This window comes from Cebus imitator, unplaced genomic scaffold (assembly GCF_001604975.1).
Source record: "Cebus imitator isolate Cc_AM_T3 unplaced genomic scaffold, Cebus_imitator-1.0 Scaffold288, whole genome shotgun sequence".
NCBI lineage: Eukaryota > Metazoa > Chordata > Mammalia > Primates > Cebidae > Cebus > Cebus imitator.
Window position 1 is genome coordinate 276,268 of NW_016107603.1, and position 21,053 is coordinate 297,320.

Sequence of the window (21,053 nt, forward strand, 5' to 3'; positions counted from 1 at the left end):
AGGAATCTATCTATCTGTCATCTATCTATCTACATATATATATATATATATATATATGGGGATCTATGTATATAGATATATATAGGAAGACATGAATGCATTGAGTGGTACAAGAAGTAGACTGTATCAGACAAATCTTATTTGCCTTTTCAGTTTTTCCTTACTGGTTCTTTCTGTCTGAATACACCTTCTACCTCTTGGACTATGCTGCCGCAACCATGACTCTTGTTCTGGGACAGCAAAGCATAATCAACCAGGTATACTCTGTGCTTTTTGTTTTGTTTTGTTTTATTTCTGGATTTTCTCTCTAGTTTCAAAATTGAAATGCCATAACTGAGTTTGTGAAATATAAAATAATGAACATTCATCTATGTGATTCTCCAATGCAAATTGGATGTAAGGGGCGGTTAATGTCACATGTGGCAAACTTCAACCAATGGGTAATAAAAGAAAAGAGGGAGTTTGGGAAAGAAATTACCTTTCCTTCTTCTCTTTCATGGAATACTCCAAAAGAAAGTTGCTCACTCGAATGCAAGTAAATGTGACTGTTGGTGACCTACTGTTGTCTTGCAGCTCATTAAGAAGTGTTAGCCTAGGAAGTAATGCACCTTTTCACATTGTTTCTTAACTTTCCTTGCCCTCATTCCTTTTTCACTTGCTCTTCTCTACAAATAAAGTATGATCACTTTAATCCTTTTCTTTGGGTTCAGTTTTTTAGAGGACCAGAATTAATAGTCTATTATTTGATCTTTATCAAGTAATTAAGTATTAAATTTTCTAATACTTGTATTTGGTTGTGCAAAAGCAATTGCAGTTTTTCCCATTTAAAGTAATTGCAAAAATTACTTTTGCGCCAACCTAATATATTGTAGCAGTTAAAAACATGGACTTTAAAAGGCAGCCACCTGACTGAAATCTCAGTTACTTATCAGCAAAATGTCTTTGGGCATGAAAAGAGAAGAGAAAGAACAGTAATTTTGCTGCTCTTCATGCGTTTGTGCTTCTAAAACAAAATACCACAGGAGGCAGAAGAGCAAGAGACCAAACACCGTGTGAAGCCTCTTTTATAAAGACCTTAATCACATTCACTAAAGTTCTACCCTCATGACTTAATAACCTCTCAAAGGTCAAATCTCTTAGTAGCACCACACTGGTGATTATATGTCAACATATGAATTTTGGAAAGGACATAAACATTCAAAGTGTAGCAAATATTCTTTTAGATAGCTGTGTATGGTCTACCCTAAACTTTTCTGGCAATCAACTCCCTACTCTCTACTAAAATCCATATGATTAAATAAAAATCTTTAATTTTGTAATGCCTAACACAAACTCTACTCACACTGATTTGTCCTAATCTAAATCTGGGCATGTGAGCCAGACTAAGCTAATCTGAGGTCATTCTTGGGCATTTATGAACTGAAATTAAGAAAGACCTTAGTCCTGTGAGCTGAAGTTATAAGTTATAAAGGCCAGAAATGCCATTAACTATGTTTTCTGTCACAATTTTTTTTTTTATTGTAGGGAGGGCAAATTTGATGGGTATAAATGAGCAGAGAAGAGAAATTGAGACAGAGTCTTGATTATTGCTAAAGCACAGTTTCTAGTCATTGACAAGGCCCACTTCTACGTTTTTCCTTAGGTCAATATGGATCTTCAGGTCTGATTTGAAGTTTTGAGCCAATACATTTCCAATTTTGCTTAAATTAATTTAACTGTACTTTTGTTAATCATATCTAGAAAAAAATAAAAAATAAATAAGCATTTAGCCCTGTCGTTATCATATAGAATATACTTCGTAAGTGGCATTACACATATTTGTAAAATAGTTAATTCATTAAAAATAGTAAAAGATAAATTTTTCAAAATTTTTCGGGGGCATACATGACACTGTGTAACTGCTTAATGTAGAAACACTAGTGTTTTAACTACAACTCTAAAGTATTGTTTATTCTCACAAATAAATAATAAATAATCCTTTAGAGTTGCAGTTAATACACCACAACTCTCCCTAAAAAAATAAAACAGCTAACAATGAAGTCAAATAATCAGAAAAATGGACATTGACTCAGATAAGATCTCTTTCAACCCTTTCCCAGTGGTTACCCTAGCTGAAATGACAAAGAAAATCCTAAGGCATTTTCTGAAGAAATAAAAATAATAATAAAATAAAGATAATTTCCAGGCCTTTGATCTATATTTCATTTCATATATCAGTTTCTAATTTCGAAGAAATGTTCAGCTTGAGCACTGGAAACCAAAGATTTGCAGAAAGTATGCTTTCAAAGTTAAATGGATAGAGGAATGTGACCATATAAAATGAAGAAATCTACTACGTCTTCAGAGATATTAAGGATTATTAACCTCAATTTTTGCTGCTAAAATGAATATTTGGGCATAAAAATTATATTCAGAGAAAATGAGCAAGTGAATAGTTGAGAAATTGTCACAAAGCAGTGACAGTTACATCACTTTATTCACCTTTTTATGTTTTACACCGTCCTAGGAAAAAAACTAAAGATTTATGAAAAGCCATTGTTAGAGTATGGTAAAATGTAGTAAATGTTACAATACTTAATTTTACCCATTAACATAGTTATTTAAGAGAATATGACAGCAAATAAATAGTTCAAAAAGCCATAACTATAAACTTAGAGAATGAAACGTAATTTTTCTTACTGTGTGAAAGACAATGTATTCTTCACTTGAGACAGAAGAACATTATGCTCTTAACCTATGATTTCAGCATAGCCCCTCACAAAGAATAATTAAGAGACAGTTATTTTAAGATGATTACTGGAATCTAAGTGGATTTACAAGCTAAAGCACATACTAAAAAAATATTGTTAATTTTCCCAATTTGAATTCAGTTGCAATCAGATGGAAGGAATTCAAAACCCCCAAATATAAGAAAATAGTACATTGTTGAAAAGGATGACATTGCAACAAGATATGGCAACATTAGAGTCTGCCATGTCTTCCCGTTTCTTGTAAGAACACTGACTCTATAAGACAATTTCCATCAGTTCTTAAGCATCTCAGCCCTGTTTACTAATTCATTTATTCTTTCTCTACTAAGCCCTTTCACTTGTATCCTTGGAACACGAAGTTTGTGTTCAGCCGCAATCTCCCTGGGTACATGTCCTCCTCCTACCCTCAACTGGCCCTGTTGCTTAAAAAACATTTCCAAGTGATATTATTTCCCTCCCACCACACACAACACTGTGTTAGGCCAGGATAACCCCTCTGTTTCTAAGGTTAAGCTTCTGTTTTCAATAGATGGAGATTAAAATTAGCTGTTTGTTGAAGTTCAGAAATAAAGTGATGACATGGTTTGGCTGTTTCTGCACCCAAATCTCATCTTGAATTGTAGCTCCCGTAATTTACACATCTTGTAGGAGAGACCCAATGACAGCTAACTGAATTATGGGGGCAGACTTTTCCTAGGCTGTTCTCATGATAGTGAATAAGTGTCACAACATCTGATGATTTTATAAATGGAGTGCCCCTGCACAAGCTCTCTTGTCTGCCACCATCTGGGATATGCCCTTGCTTCTCCTTTGCCTTCTTCCATGATTGTGAGGCCTCCCTGGCCACATGGAATTGTGCGTCCATTAACTCTTTGCTTTTTAAATTACACAGTCTCAGGTATGTCTTTATTAACAGCATGAGAAAAGACTAACGCAAGTGGAGAGTCCCGTTTTTCTTTTAGAGCTTAAGATAACCTGTTGACTCCAGTCAGATGGAGAGCTGTTAGTCTCTATGAGCTTTAGTAACTCATGCATTTTACTATGTTATCATTGTTGTAGGTATATCTTTATCTAATTTTTTATTGTTTTCAGAGATATGTCTATTACAGTAATTGTCCCAGATTGGAATGCTTAAATTCATTATCTTAATTCTTATATTATACTTTATGATTAGTTTCTTCTCAGTGTAATTACAGTTTCCTTTTAAAGGTCATTTTACATTACCAATAAACTACCCAAATCTAACTATATATGTAAAATAATAGTTGCATCTTTTCCTTTTAATTTCAATTTTATTTTGTATATTCAACATTTTATAGAATATAAGCATGATTTAAAACTTCAATTTTCATTTTTATTACTTGGAAATTGTCATGTGTTTCTTGCTATTTTATTTATTTTATTTTTAAAATTAATTGGTAGCATTGTATGTTTTTAACACGTACAATGTAATGTTTTGAAGTATACATACACAAACACATTGTCAAATGGTTAAATGTTATAGCAGTTTCTCAAGAAACTAAAAATAGAACTACTATCTGATCTAACAACCCCACTACTAGGTTTAGATCCAAAAGAAATAAAATTAATATAGTGAAGTGATATCTGTACTCTAGTATTTATTTCAGAACTATTCACAAAAGCCAAGACATGGAACCTATGTTCTTCTTTCATAGTTGGGTAGAAAACACCAGATACGCCAATTAGTCCTGGGCTTTGGTTGGTTGAGAGCTTTTTGATTACTGATCTAGTGTCCTTAGTTGTTATTGGTTCATTCAGGTTATATATATATATATATATATTATTGCGTTTTAGGTTTTGGGGTACATGTGAAGAACATGCAAGATTGTTGCATAGGTACATACATGGCAATGTGATTTGCTGCCTTCCTCCCCATCACCTATATCTGGCATGGTAGGTTGGATGTTTATAGGAATTTATCCATTTCTTCTAGGTTATCCAATTTATTGATACATTATTTTCAAAAGTAGTGCCTTATGAGTGATCCTTTGTTTCCTCTTGTGGTATCCATTGCAGTGTCTCTTCTTTCATTTCTAATTTTATTTATTTGATTCATCTCTCATTTTTTAAAGAAACTCTAGCTAAATGTTTGTCTGTTTTGTCTTTTCAAAAAAAAAAAAAAACCAACAGTTTTCCTGATGCTTTATCTTCTCTATTTTATTCATTTCTGCCTTAATCTTTATTATTTCCACTCTTCTGCTGACTTCGGGCTTAGTTCATTCTTTTTGTAGTTCCTTAATGTGTATAGTTTAGCTGTTTCTTTGAGCTCTTTCTTCTTTTTTAATGTAGGCATTTATCACTATATAAGTTTCATGTTAGATAAGAGTACTAAGAGTACTTCCCTTTTATTAAAGTACTAATTTTTCTGTATTTCATAGGTTTGGGTATGTTTTCTTTTTATTATAATTTGTCTACTTTTTCTTCTGATTTCTTCATGTCCCATTTATTTTAGGAATGTTCTTTAATTTTCATGTATGCATGATTTTTTTTACATTTTAAAAATTACACTTTAATTTCTGGGGTACATGTTCAGGTTGTGCAGGATTGTTACATAGGTATACACATGCCATGGTGGTTTGCTGCATCCATCCCCCTGTCATATACATTAGGTGTTTCTCTTAATGTTAACCCTCCCCAATCCCCCCAGACCCTGATATTTCTCTCCTACGCCCCCACCCCCAAACAAGCCCTGATGTATGATGTTCCCTTCCCTGTGTCCATGTATACCCCTTGTTCAACACCCACTTAAGAGTGAGAACATGTGGTGTTTGGTTTTCTGTTCTTGTGTCAGTTTTCTGAGACTGATGGTTTCCAGCTTCATCCATGTCCCTGCAAAGGACATTAACTCATCATTTTTTATGGCTGCATAGTATTCCATGGTGTATACATGCCACATTCTCCTTATCCAGTCTATAATCGATGGACATTTGGGTTGGTTCCAAGTATTTTCTATTGTAAACAGTGCCACAATAAACATACATGTGCGTGTGTCTTTATGATAGAACAATTTATAATCCTTTGGGTATATACCAAGCAATAGGATTGCTAGGTCAAATGGTATTTCTGTTTCTAAATCCCTAAGGTATCACCACACTATCTTCCACAATGGTTGAACTAATTTACATTCTCATCAACAGTGTAAAAGCATTCCTCTTTCTCCACATCATCTCCAGCATCTGTTGTCTCCTGATTTTTTAATGATCGCCATTCCAACTGACGTGAGATGGTATCTCAATGTGGTTTTGATTTGCCTTTCTCCAGTGACCAGTGATGATGAGCATTTTTTCACATTTGTTGGCTGCATCAATGTCTTCTTTTGAAAACTGTCTGTTCATATCCTTTGCCCACTTTTTGATCAGGTTGTTTTTTTCATGTAAATTTCTTTAAGTTCTTTGTAGATTCTAGATATTAGCCCTTTGTCAGATGGGTAGTTTGCAAAAATTTTTTCTATTGTGTTAGTTGCCAGTTCACTCTAATGATAGTTTATTTTGCTGTGCAGAAGCTTGTAAGTTTAATTAGATAACATTTGTTTATTTTGGCTTTTGTTGCCATTGCTTTTGGTGTTTTAGCCATGAAGTCCTTGCCCATGCCTATATCCTGAATGGTGTTGCCCAGCTTTTCTTCTAGGGTTTTTATGGTGTTAGGTCTTATGTTTAAATCTTTAATCCATCATGAGTTAATTTTTATATGAGGTGTAAGGAAGGGGTCCAGTTTCAGCTTTCTGCATATGGCTAGCTAGTTTTCCCAACACCATCATTTATTAAATAGGGAGTCCTTTCCCTATTGCTTGGTTTTGTCAGGGTTGTCAAAGATCACATGGTTGTAGATGTGTGGCATTACTTCCAAGGCCTCTGATGCCTGCAGGGTTTTTTTTGTTTTTTGTTGTTGTTGTTGTTGTTGTTGTTTCTGTTTTTTGTTTTTTGCTTAGGATTGTCTTGGCTATTCCAGGTCTTTTTTGGTTCCATATGAAGTTTAAGGTGTTTTTTTTCCAGTTTTGTGAAGAAGGTCAATGGTAGTTTGATGGGGATAGTGTTGAATCTGTAAATTACTTTTGGCAGTATAGCCATTCTCATGATACTGCTTATTCCTAACTATGGGCATGGAACATTTTTCCATCTGTTTGCGTCCTCTTACTTGCATTCATCTCTTCCAGTGACATAGGATGGTCCTAGCAATGTGTTCATGTGGTCATTTTGTCCTTCCGGTTTGGGGCCACTAAAACTGTATAATTGTCTGGTCTCTCAAGCACTAGTATTCACTGCTAAACATCAACATTGGCAGTGTGGTTGGATCCACACAGTTAAGATACTTCTGACAAATCTCAAAGTTTTGTTTTTGTTTTGCTTTTTATGAATCCTCAGACTTTCCTATATTTCCAGAATTCTATGTTTCTTACGTAATTGAAAGAAAAACATATTTTTAAACCATTATTGAATTGATGTAAAACTGAAAATGCAAGTGCTGTAGTCCTGACTCTGCCACTAACTCTGTGTGATTTTAAATAAATCACTCCTCTGAGGCTCGGTTTTTCCAACTGTAATTACAGATATTCTCTTCTGTTTTTAGAAACTATGTCTTCTCTCAGGGGGCAATCAATATTAGTATTAGGGTGGTGTGGCTGTAGATAATTCTGCTTTTTAAATTTTTTCCTTATTTTCCATACTTCTTTTTGTAGTGATTTGTCATTAGTTTGTCTTTAAAATATTTTGGTGGTGATAATTACATTCACATAGTTGTGCAGTAGAGCTCTAGAACTTTTTCATCTTGCAAAACTGAAACTCTGTATACACTGAAATATAGCTATCCATCTTCTTCTCCCCCAACCTCCTGGCAACTACCAAACTTTCTGTTTCTATTAGTATATTTCATATACATGGAATCATACAGAATTGGTCTTTTCATGACCAGCTTCTTTCACTTAGGAATTATGTCCTCAAGTTTCATTCATGTTGTATCATGTGACAGAACTTCTTTTTAAGGCTGAATAATTTTTAATTGTATATATATACCACATATTCTTTATTCAATAATCCACCAATAGATATTTGGATTGCTTCCAAATCTTACCTATTGTAAATAATGTTACAAATATATCTCTGAGAATCTGTTTTCAATTCTTTTGGATATATGCCCAGAAATTGTATTGCTGGATCATATTGTAATTCTATTTTTAATTGTTTGAGTAATCTTCATACTGTGTTCCACAATAGCTGCACCATTTTATATTCTGCCAACAATGCACAAGCATTCCAATTTGTTCACATCTTTGCCAACCCTTTTTTTAAATTATAGGACTGGGTGTGGTGGCTCAGGTCTATAATCTCAGCATTTCCGAAGACCGACACAAAAGGATCACTTGAGCTTAGGAGTTTGAGACTGACCTGGGCAATATAGTGAGATCTCCTCTCTACTAAAAATTAAAAAAAAAAAAAAAATAGCCAGGAATGGCAGCATGCACCTGTAGTCCAGTCTACTCAGGAGACTGAGGCAGAAGGATCACCCGAGCTCAGAAAAGTGAGGCTGCAGTAAGCCATGATCATGCCACTGTACTCCAGCCTGGGTGAAGGAGCAAGTCTCTCTCTCAAAAGAAAAAAAAAAAAAAGGAAAAAAAAGAGTAATTCTATTGGATGGGTGTGAAGTGTTATCTCATTGTACTTTTGATTTTTATTTCTATTTCATCCTAATCAATACCAGTGCTTATTAATCATTTGTATAGATCATTAGTAGAAATGTCTATTCAAGTCTTGCCCATTTTTAATTTTTGCAATTGAGTTATAGGAGTTCTTCATATAGACTAGATGTTAATTCCTTATCATATGAATACTTTAAAAGATTTCCTCCCATTTGGCAGAAAGGCTTTTCACTCTGTTGTGTCCTTTGATGCATAGAGGTTTTTTTTTTTTTTTTAATTTTGATATAGTTCAAATTATCTAATTCTCTTTTTTCCTGTGATTTTAGTATCATATGCAAAAAACCATTGCCAAATCCCATGTTATGAAACTTTTCCTCTTTGTTTTCTTCAGGAATTCTATAGTTTTCACCATTACATTTAGGTCTTTAATCTATTTGAGTTAATTTTTATGAATTCTGTAAGATAAGGGTTCAACTTTATTCTATTGTATGCGGATATTTAGTTTTCTCAATAACATTTGTTAAAGAGAATATTCCCCATTGCGTGTCTTTGCATCATTGTCAAAGATCATTTGGTCTCTCTATTCTGTTCCATTGGGCTTTATATCTATCTTTATGTCAATACCACCATTTTGATTAGTATATTTTGTAATATATTTTGAAATTGACATTTCCATACTTCCTATAATACTTATATTTCTTTTTATTTTAATAATAGGTCTCTTAAGATATAATTCACATAATATAAAATTTACACTTTTAAAATGTACAAATCAGTGATTTTTAGTATATTCACAGAATTTTGCAAACATTATCATTATCTAATTTCAGACTATTTAGTTTCCCCAGAAAGTTTCAAATAGATAAAATATTTCAATATTTGATTTTTTGTGTCTCACTTCCTTCACCTAGCATGCTTTCAAGATACATCCATGTTGTAGCACTTATCAGTACTTTACTGCTTTTTATTGCTAAGTAATATGTAATTGTACGGATAAACCACAATTTGTTTATATAATTGTCAGTTGATGGACATTTAAATTGTTTCTACTTTCTGGCTATTACTAATAAGAATAATACTATGGCTGGGTGCAGTGGGTCACACCTGTAATCCCAGCGTTTTGGAAGGCAGAAGTAGATCACTTCAGGCTAGGAATTTGAGATCAGCCTGGGCAACACAGAAAGACTGTTTTATAAAAAGAGAAAAATTAATTAGCCAGGTGAGGTGGCATATGCCTGTAGTCCCAGCTACTAGGGAAGCTGAGGCAGGAAGATTGCTTGAGGCCAGAGGGTTGAAACTGTAGTGAGCAGTGATTATATCATTTTCTCCCAGCTGAGCTGAGGAGGGGAGACCCTGTCAAAAACAAAAAGCAAAAATCAGAATATTTTTAATGCAAGCATAAAAGGGACCTTTTAAACCATTTCCTGTAAAAAAGCTACATCCAAATTTATAATTTTTAAATTAAGCAAGCATAACGTTAGTCATAATTTGTAAATATGCAAATATTTAACTGTAATTTAATTTTAATATTAACTGCCAAATTTGGTTCAACAGTGAACTTTGGATAGAATTAAACAGATTAGTGTTTTCTAAACATTAGCTCACCAAAAAATGTGAGGCTTACTGGCTCAGAATCAGCTGAAAAAATGTTAGAAAGCATGGCTCAAAAAAAAAAAAAAAAGAAAGCATGGCTCATAGGTCTTACTCCACAAAGTTCCAATTCTATCTCTGTGTCGGTAGGATTAACATATCACTCAGGGCTCTCTGAAGAAAAAGAGAGATAAAGAACAGAGAGAGAGAGAGAGAGAGAGAGAGAGAGAGAATTTAAGTAATTGGTTCACATAATTATGAGGGTTGGCATGTTTTAAAACTGGAGGGCAGGCCAGTAGGCTGGAAACTCAGGCAGGAATTTTCATTTACACTTTAATTCCTTCTCTTCGGTGAAAGTCAGTTTTTGCTCTTTTAAGGCCTTTGATTGAATGAGGTTCACCCTCTACTTGTAATTTGCTTTACTTAAAGTCAACTAATTGTAAATATAAATTACACTAAAACATGTTCACAGCCACATCTAAACTAGTCTTTAACCAAATAACTGATGATTATATCCTGGCCAAGTTGATCCATAAAATTAACCATGACAGCCAGTATTTTTTTCTCTAATTTAACATTGTCTTAATGTTAGTTAGAAATGGCCTGTGAAAATCAAACATTTGTGACTCTAATTCCTTTTTCATTTTGAATTCATTTGGAAATGAACATCACATTTAATATATTCTAATGAAGAATGCATTCTTTAGTATTGTTTTAAAATGTGAAAATTCTAAACCCTAACATATATTTATTGACCGTAGTTGTATTAATTGATTGCAATTATTATGACTTGCTAATTTTTTAAAATATTACTTTCTATACACTTTGTTTTCTCTTAATATTTCTACATGTATAACTATTTTCCATAAAAAGTACTTGGGAGAGGTATATGAGACAAAATTTTGTAAAGGTGAGTACAAGGAGAAAGACATACAAAATTTTTCACATTAGAGGGAAAGATAATCATTTGTTTCCCACTCCACCCATCTCCCACTGGTGCAAACTTTCTCTCAACTGATACATGTGGATGTCAACAGTACTACTAGTGAGAGGAAAAGAATGGAAATATTCTCCATGTAGAAATTATTCCCCTAAGTCCAGGTGGCAATTTTACTCTGAATTATGCTAAGGTTCTACAGGAAAATTTCCCCTTACCTTCTGCATATACAAAAGCTGAAATAACTACGAAATTATATTAGTAAGAAAAATGGTTCAATCCTGAAGACCTTCTCCCCTGTAGATATGCCAAATGTCATGTAACTTTCATATCAGTAAACACATTTATCTAATTAATGTGCTACTAATCAGATGAAAAATCAGCATGATAGAACACAGCTAGAATAATTTTTGAGAACAGTCTATAGAATCCTGGCTTATAAATCTAAGCACAGTTTTGAACTGTTCATTTTATCAGTATTTTAAAAATAGATTTTTATGGAGGATGTTTTAAAAACCTCAACACATTCTCAGCAATAATTCATAAGGTCCTAAAACAGTATCACTAATTCAAAACTCCAATATTTCTAAATTCATTTGAAAAAGCACTTTGTTTCAAAACCATTGCTGATCTTAAAAAACAAAATTTGTTTCTATCCTAATGAAAACTTGCAGGCATTTAATTAAAGGCAAGTGGGTAAAACATAGGCTTATGAGTGATTAAACAAAATGAAAATGCCACCAACATCCATTCAAAACTTATTATTTAAAATCTGGTATTGAAAAGGGAATAAAGAAAAATGTAACTAAAATTTGTCTGGCATAGGCTGGCCAATAAATATTTAGTGGGATAACCAAAGTTACACGATCTGAAGTCTTAGTTTTAAGGAGTATAGCAATATTATATGGAAACTTTTAGGATGGGTAAAATGTAAAGATATGCATATTTCTGTGTTTGGCTTATTTAAAATCTCTGTGTCACTTCTGATAAAAAAGATCTTCAATATAAATACTTAATTTTTGTTAAATAGCTAAAATGTTAACACAAAGTCACACTACAGAATTTAGGTTTCATTCCGAAAAAGAAAACATTTTAACACAACTTTGAGAATTTGTTAGAATTTTGAATCTGATGTCAAAGAACAAAACACATGCAACATTCTTACTCTAGTTGGGTTGAAAAATAGCACTAATATATTTCTATCATTTGTTTAATAAAACTATTTAAATGGTGTAACATGAAACATCAAAAATGAGCTCATAATCTTTGACAGAAAATTTTCACCTTTCTTGTTTTGGTCTTTATACTCTTCTTTTTTAATGATGAATATCAATTTTATCTGTTATTCATCACAATGACCAGAGTAGCTTAAGAAACAAAATGAGGAAGCAAGCAATTAATGAAAAAACAAAAACTAAAAAGCAACAACAAAATGGGTGCCTGGGACCCTACTTTCAAATTTTATTTCATTTAGGCTGATATGAAATTCAGGAGGCATTATTTTTTAAACACCAAAATGAGTATATTAAACATTTGCTTCCAGGTTTTTGTTTATATGTCTAGGTATACAGTTATATGACCTACAACCAATGATAATATTAGCTCCTTCATTGAAATTTTTTGCATCTCATCACTTACTCTTCTGCAATTATTAATACTATGTCTAATACATCCAGAATCAAATTAGAATGGTATTTGGCAACTATTTACTAATTATGGTGAAGAGGTTTCTACTGTTTTGCCATAAAGGATTATGCTATGTTGCGATTGCTTTTTATCATATTGATACCAAGTTTTCTTCCTTTATAAACATTTTTAATGCATTTTAAATGGAGAGAATAATAATAGAACTGACCCCTGAAAATTCCAAAAACCAGAACGCCTCTTCTCCTCCAAAAGATCACAACTTCTCACCAGGGAGGGAATAAAACTAGATAAAGAATGAGTTTGGCAACTTGACAGAAGTAGTCTTCAAAAGGTAGGTAATAACAAACTCCTCTAAGCTAAAGGAGCATGTTCTAATCCAATACAAGGAAGTTAAGAACCTTGAAAAAATGTTAGAGGAATTGCTAATTAGAATAACCAGTTCAGAGAACAAAAATGACCCGATGGAACTGAAAAACACCGCACAAGAACTTCATGAAGCATACACAATATCAATAGCTAAATCGATCAAATAGAAGAAAGAGTATCAGTGATTGAAGATCAACTTAATAAAATAAAGTGTGAAGACAAGATAAAATAATGAAAAGGAATCAGCAAAGCCTCCAAGAAATATGGGACTATGTGAAAAGACCAAAGCTACTTTTGATTGGTGTACCTGAAAGTGACAGGGAAAATGGAATATACTGGTAAGAAAACAGAATAATAACTTTGATACATTGCTTGAAGCTGAACAGGCACTAGCTTTAGAGAAACAACAAACAATAACCTCTGGTATCCACAGTCTTTTATAAGCACCCAAACGCATAGGTATTTTCTCCAGGAATGCCACCAGGCTTTTATAGTGAAAAGCCAGGAAATATCCTCTCATGGCTGTAGAGAGAAAGGACAAAAGCAGTTATTATTATTAAATACACCCAGAACCTACACAAAGAGATACTCTTTATGCAAAAAGACTAGCAGAGCCTTATCCCAGCTAGGGGAAGGGCATTTGTTCTCTAGACTCTTTTAGCCTTCCTATCTCACTTAGGAGATATAGATGGGGAAACTAAAAATCACTGTAAAGATTCTAACCCAGAGATGTAGTCATATTAAAACACTGAGATTTAGTAACATGATTATATTACACTAACCCTTCCTCAAACCTTACAAGCATCTACCAAAAGGGTTGCAGTAGAAAACAGTTGATTACAAAACACCTGCAGGATGTAGACTTTGTCTAAGGAGAGGTTTTTAGGGAAGCTAAAAGACAACAGGGGAGGCAAAATTAAAAACAGTGGTAGAATTTATGGTTCCTGATGACTATAGTACAGAAATCATTAAGCAAGCCCAGCTTCAGGCCAGATTAACATGCAGCCATATGTTAAAGACCTATTTATCCTAGTTTATATTATCCAATAAATATGTCCAGCTTAGAATTAAAAATAACTACTTAGGGAATTTAAAAGACCTGTGATTAATATGTTGAAGATTCTCATGGAACAAGTAAAAACTGTGAAGGAATAGATGGGTAATATAAGCAGAGAGATAGAAACTCTAAAAATTAATTTAAAGACAATACTAGAGATTGCAAACACTGTAATGAAATTCTTTGATGGGTTTATCAGTAGGAAGGACACAGCTGAGGAAAGAATCAGTGCACTTGAAGATAAGTATCAGAAACTACCTAAACTAAAATGAGAAGAAAAGAAGGGCAAAAAATCAGAAAACACTATCGAAGGACTTTGAGACAATTTAAAGTGTGTGACATATGTGTAGTTGGAATATGATAAGTAAAAGAGTGAATAGAGCAAAAATATTTTTGAAGTCTCCATCTGTAATAGTGGATTAGTCTATTTCTCTTTGATAAGAGCTGAAAACTTTCAATTAATGGCAGAGGCCAAAGGGAAGGTCTAGGAGGTTCAAAGAACACCAAGCAGTATATATATATCTATACATCTATCTATCTATCTATCTATCTATATATATATATATATATATATAATTATACCTAGGCATATTATAGTTAAACTGAAGAAAGCGAAAGATAAAGGGAAAATCTTGAAAAAAACTGACATAGGGAGAAATCTTACCTGTAGTGTAAAGAAATGATGTGGACATATCACCAGAAATTATACAAGCAAGAAGAGAGTTAAGTGAAATATTTAATGTGTTAAAATCAAAGCAAAACTAAACATCAACATAATTTTATACCCAGTGAAATTATCCTTTAAAAGCATAGTCATTTTCAAAAAGCAATACAAATGAAGGCCCTGGTTATTACCTATGAAGAAAAACTAAATCCTAAATCATACCACTGAATACACTTTAAAATGAATAAAACTGAAAATATGAAAATACTGATAATACCAGCTCTTGGTATTATGTAGTAATCTGAAACTTCATAAACTTCTCATTGGTAGATAAATAACTGCAATCACTTTGGAAAACAGTTTAACACTATATACTGAATCTGGCCATATGCATATCTATGAACAAGAAATTCCCCTCTCCAGAGAATGACAACCAAGTGCATTAAATTTGAATAAGAGTGTTTATAACATCCATATATACCTATATGGCTCCAAATTGAGAACAATTGAAATGTCTATTGATATTTTAGCAACTAAAATCAACATTATTTTGCTATGTTGGTAACTTACATGAATCCCACAACATAATGTTATGTAAAGAAATGAAAAGATATATAAATACTCTTTTATTCTATTTAAATAAGTTCAAAAATAGATATTTTAAATATACACTTAGATGTTTCTAAATTCAGTCACTTTTACCCTATTCTGTATTAAAAGATTCATAATAATTTTTCTGTCAAAAATTTATTTTAAAATTTGGTTGATTTTTATACTTAAAACATCATTGCCATTCCTCAAATACCAAATTTTCTCCAATTTAGGAGATAATACAAAGACATACTATTTCATTTTAGCACATAAAAATACTTAAATATTATAACAATTGAATAATAAAATTATAAGTTTATTAAATGTATAAATGATAGATGATAACACATAATAATTTTAAATGATTCTATATAATTTTTAATTCATTTCTAAAATTAATTCCTTATTATAAAAACAATTGTGTTATCATTTAATAGTAATGTATTATGTAGCTAAGAAATACACAAATAGGCCAGGCACAGTGGTTCACCCCTGTAATCCTGGCACTTTGCTGCTGAATCTGACCCCTAGACTCTGGCCAAGCTATGGATTAAAGGAGTTCGCAGACACAGGTGTTTTTTCTATGAGAGCATGGCTAGTGGACCTGAGGGCTTACAAACTCCAAAGAGGGAGTACAGGGTGCACCCTTGATAAGCTGGAGAAGCTGGTATTAATTTTATAACAGATTTAATAACAAAAATCCTGAGCAAACAAAATTTGTGAGTAATTAACATTGCCAATCCCCCAAGTAGAGAGCAGTCCTGTGTGTGAATGATCAAAGGTTGGTTTTAGGACAACATGAGTAAACAAGCTATTTAGATAAATTCCTCTACATTCCCTTGTCATCTGCTCTTTGCTATTAGCTACAGGTAAGAGGATTAGCCTTAACTTTTTCCCAAACCTTTTACAAAATCTTTTGGCATTCCAAGAAGGTTTGCATCTTTCCTATGATTTTTCCCACCATATTGATCTATCTGCTACATATCCCCCTTTTCTGTTTTTTGCATCAGGTTTTGGTGATTGAAGAGCATAGATGTGTGCAGCAACAGGTTTGTTGGACACTGCAGTTATAACTCATGTCCCAGCTTTGCATCCTAGAATTAGTAAATAACATAAGACAAACAGTATAATCAGTAACATTCTTTTCTAATCAAGGAGTGACATGTAATGTTATGTGGAACCTCAGTCCAATGTGTGCCACTACTGAGGGACCCCACTGGGGGTATATTAATCCTTTCTAGCCAAGTAGTTGCATCATTAGAGGCTGGGAAGAGAGCATCTGTCTAAGTAACAGGCTGAAAAAAGGGCGATCCAGCAGATGGGCTTAATAGAGGTAGCCAGCAGAGTGAGAGAATAAAATAGGAATAAATTATCTGGAGTGAATGGTGTTTGTGAGGAACACGATTCACTCAGTCTCTTGAGTTGTTTTCTTCAGCATCCCACAGGTAATGTCTGGGGCCTATGTCAACCGAGGAAGCCACATCGTCCAGGGCTGCTGGTCTTGCAGGGTCATTTCCTTCATTTCTGGTACTGGGTTGGGTCCCAGCTGCGCCGTAGTATGGTTTGATGCATCATGCTGGAATCCAAAGAGGGCCTGAGGGGGTGTGAACTCAATCATATCCTCTTCCCCATGTTACCAAATCATTTGGACCACACCGTACATTAGTATTTACATCTTTCCATAAAACTGAGAGTTTTATGTCTTGAGAGGTTTTAGCACTACAGGAGTACAAGATAAGAACCAAACTAGTGTGTTAGCAGGAAGAGCATGTTCTATATGGCCTGCATAATTAGAGAGTGCTATTTGAAGGTCTAGAGATAAACACAATACTGGTTCAAATTGCTTTTTACTCAAAGGAGTTCTTATGACATCAGGGTCATAACCTAGAAACAGATTGCATCATCTGCAGCCTGTATAGATGACTTTACTAACTAGCTGGATATAGGGATATTATGTTTTAGCCTCAATATGTGAGCAAAATACCCATTCTAGGAAGTGCAGCCCTGAGGCCATCTGTCCTGTTAAGGCTAAGGGGAATATTTAGTTGGAAAAACAAAAAACTGGACTGGATATTTTGGGTCTGTGGGATCTAGTTGCCTCTGAGAAATAGCTTGCTCTATTTCCTCAATTTCCCTTTTTGCTGCAGGAGTTAAATACCTGGGAGAATCCAGGGCAGCTTTGTCTTTGTAGATAGCAAACAGGTTTTGTAATATATCAGTAGTTATGCCGAAGGTGGGGCAAATCCAGTTAATATCACCCAGTAATTTTTTGATAATTGTTTAAGGTATATAAGTTCCTAGTATTTAATTTAACCTTTTGAGGGCTTACTGACCAGGAAGTTAGAATGTATCCAAGATATTTCCAAGGGGAAGACATTCGTACTCTCTCAGGTGCTATGATTAAACCTCTTAACTGTGTATTCTTTAGAATAGAGGCATATAAACTTAAAAGTACTGGTTCTGTTGGAATGTCAGCAATGTATCATCCATAAAATGAATAATGTTACAGTTAGAAAGTTCTTTTTTACTGGAGAGAAAACCCTAATTTACATGATACTGACATTTCAGTATCATGGATACTGTTCAGCATTCCTCAAGGAAGCAGTTTCTGAGGAAATTGGTGAGCTGGCCTTTCATTGTTGATATCTGGTATTATAAACACAAATTTTTCTCTGTCCTGTTCTGCAAGGGTAATAGTATAAAAACAGTCTTGTAAATCAATAATGACTATAGGTCAATCTTGAGGAATTGCCATGGCAGACAGAAGCCTCTGTTGAAGAGGCCCCATAGGTTGCAGATTAGCATTAATAGCCTGTAAGTCATGCAAACGTCTACATTTTCTGGACATTTTGAGAATGACAAAAATGGGCAAATGTTAGATGGTTCTATATGGTTGGCTTTTAATTGCTCCTCAGTTAATTCATGGGCACCCTGTAATTACTCTCCCTTTAAAGGCTACTGTTCTTCCCAAATAGGTTTTTGAGAGAGCCATGTCAGGGATAGGGGTGGAATAACAGTGGCCATTATTAGAAAAAGGTTTGCTTTTCACCTAAGTCATCAAATTCTGCCTTCCAGTGGAGATACTGACTGTTGTCTAAGGTTGTTTTAGCTAGCACTGGCCAGTCCCATGGGCTCACATTGGAAGTTGTCTGCTATGGTTTCAATAAACGGGCTAGCAGCTCAGTTTTCTCTAATGCTTTTTCTTATCTCTTTATAAGCATACACCTGATTGCCTTGTTGATCTAGCACTACCAGGCAGGTCAAGAGCTCCCTTTCTAATGCTGTTTGCCTACAGCGTCCCACAGCTCTAGTGTCTCCCTCATCCTTTTTCCAATTTATTGGGGGGTGGGGCTCAGGGAGAATATCTGTCTCCTCTGTGGCTCTTTTACCCAGTAATTGTGGGTCTGAGGGAGAAGAAGGAGGTAGTAAGGTAGGTGATAGTTCCTCTTCCCTTCCTATTTTGGGCCATTCTGTGTAGAGCAGGGCCAGAGCAGCCCTAAGATCCACAATGTTAAAGAAGTTACTGGGACCCATTGCCCTTGTGCATGATTGCATTTAAGATTTATCCCCATTTGTTCTCAGAGCTCTAGGTCTAGAGTGCCTTCTGCTGGGAAACATGGGCTATGGGAAACTACAGTTTGCATTAAATCCCTTAATTGAGCCTGTGAAACCAAGGCTCTGCTAGCTTTAAGCAGCTGTTTCAATACTTTTATATACTGTTTCTGTTGTGCTAACTGTTGTCCCATGATGAAACCCTAGCTTAAACAATTCCCTCAAACTTGGAAATCCTGAACAGATACCAATGACTTACTGACTTACAGACTGTGTAGTCTCTTCACCTTCATTTTTGAGGGTTCCGTCATGATCCGCTGCAGCGTTCTTCATGAGGGGCACCAATTGCCAAATCTGACCCATAGCCTTTGGCTGAATGACGAATGAAAGAAGTTCGCAGACACAGGTGTTTTGCCTGTAAGAGTGCAGCTAGCAGACCCCACCGCTTATACACCCTGAAGAGGGAGTCCAGCTGTGCAGCCCCAATAAGCTGGAGAAACTCATACTTATTTTAGAACAGATTTTATGACCAAAGTCTCGAGCAAACATCATTTGTGGGTAATTAACATTGCCAACCCCCAAGTAGAGAGCAGTCTTACGCACAAATGATCAAATGTCAGTTTTAAGACAACATGAATAACCAAGCTATTTAGATAAACTCCTCTGCATTCCCTTGTTATCTGCTTTTTGCTATTAGTTCAAGGTAAGGGGATTAGGCTGACTTCAGCTATAACCTTTTCCAAAAACTTTTGCAAAACCTTCCCGCCTTCCAAGGTTTGTGTCTTTCCTATAATTTTTCCCACCATCCTCAGCAATCTCCTACACTTTGGAAGGCTGAGGCGAGTGGATCACCTGCGGTCAGGATTTTGACCTGACCAACAAGGCAAAATCCTGTCTCTACTGAAAAATACAAAATTAGCTGGTCTTGGTGGTCATGCCTGTAATCCTAGCTACTCAGGAGGCTGGGGTAGGAGAATCTCTTGAACCCAGGAGGCAAACGTTGCAGTGAGCCAAGATTGCACCATTTTACTTTAGCCTGAGTGACAAGAGCTAGTCACATTTTAATTATCATTGCAACCTTACAAAGTAGCCATTTTTATTATGTGCAGTTTCAAGAGGAAGAAAAGAAACAACATCAAAAAAGTGGTCAGAATATCACAGCTCTCTAGTAGCAGATCCAAGATATCAACCTGAGCCAGACTCACTCAAGACTTGAACTTTCAGCTTCATATTCCTCTGCCCTGATGAGCTCATATAAAGCAGAGGCTATAGATTGACCACAGTTGTTTTAGTGCATGAACAAGAGGGAATTTTAGAAAAATCTAAGCCTAACTATTGAAGAAAAATAGTATTTATGAGAAATATTAACATTTACAGGTATACCTGTAATATTTACATGTGTCAGGCACTATTTCCAAGTGCTTCACATATTTATTTAACCCTTATAAAAATCCTAGAAGATAGGAATCATTATCCTCATTTTTATCTATGAGAAATCTAAGTAGCTGTCATTAAATAACTTGCCCCAGATTCAAATTGCACAGCTGAGAATCAAGTCCAAAGTCTATTATATTAATTTTCATGCTGCATTACCCCAGGGTAGAAGAGGAGAGTATAAAGATGGTATAGTAGTAGCAGGTAAAGTATAATAGAAAAAAAAATAAAGTAAATCTTAACAAGAAAGTCTTGGAAAATGTAAAAGACTTAACAATTAAGCTATGACTGTAAGGAAATGTAGGGCATCAGGGCATCTACAGGCAGGAAAATAGGCAGGGAAGACAAGACACAGCAGGAGCCTAAGTGGGCTAGAAGAGCCTGAGAGCACAGTGACAGGTCATTTGTCCTTGGTGGAAGGATGGAGTGGGAGGTTAGGAGAAAAAGTCAGGCAGATTCAGACAAAAAAGACATAGACATTAGGAAAAGGATTTGTACTTTATGCTGTTGAAGATAAACATAATTATTCATGATAATTGAAATAATAAGATTTGAGTTTTAGAATTTTTTAAACTATGTTGATAATATAGTTTGATTCTAACCACGTTGTTTATGTCTATTTTCCCAGCAAAAGTATAAATAGAACCTCCTTTTCCTCTAAAAGATTCCGAGTTAGGATAAAATATTTTATGGTCACTCTGATTTGAACCAATGGTTACATTCATATTCACAAAATTCAAAATTTTGACATTATCATGTGTCAGTGAGTATCAAAGTTTTTAAATTAGAACAATTTGTAAGACAACCTCACA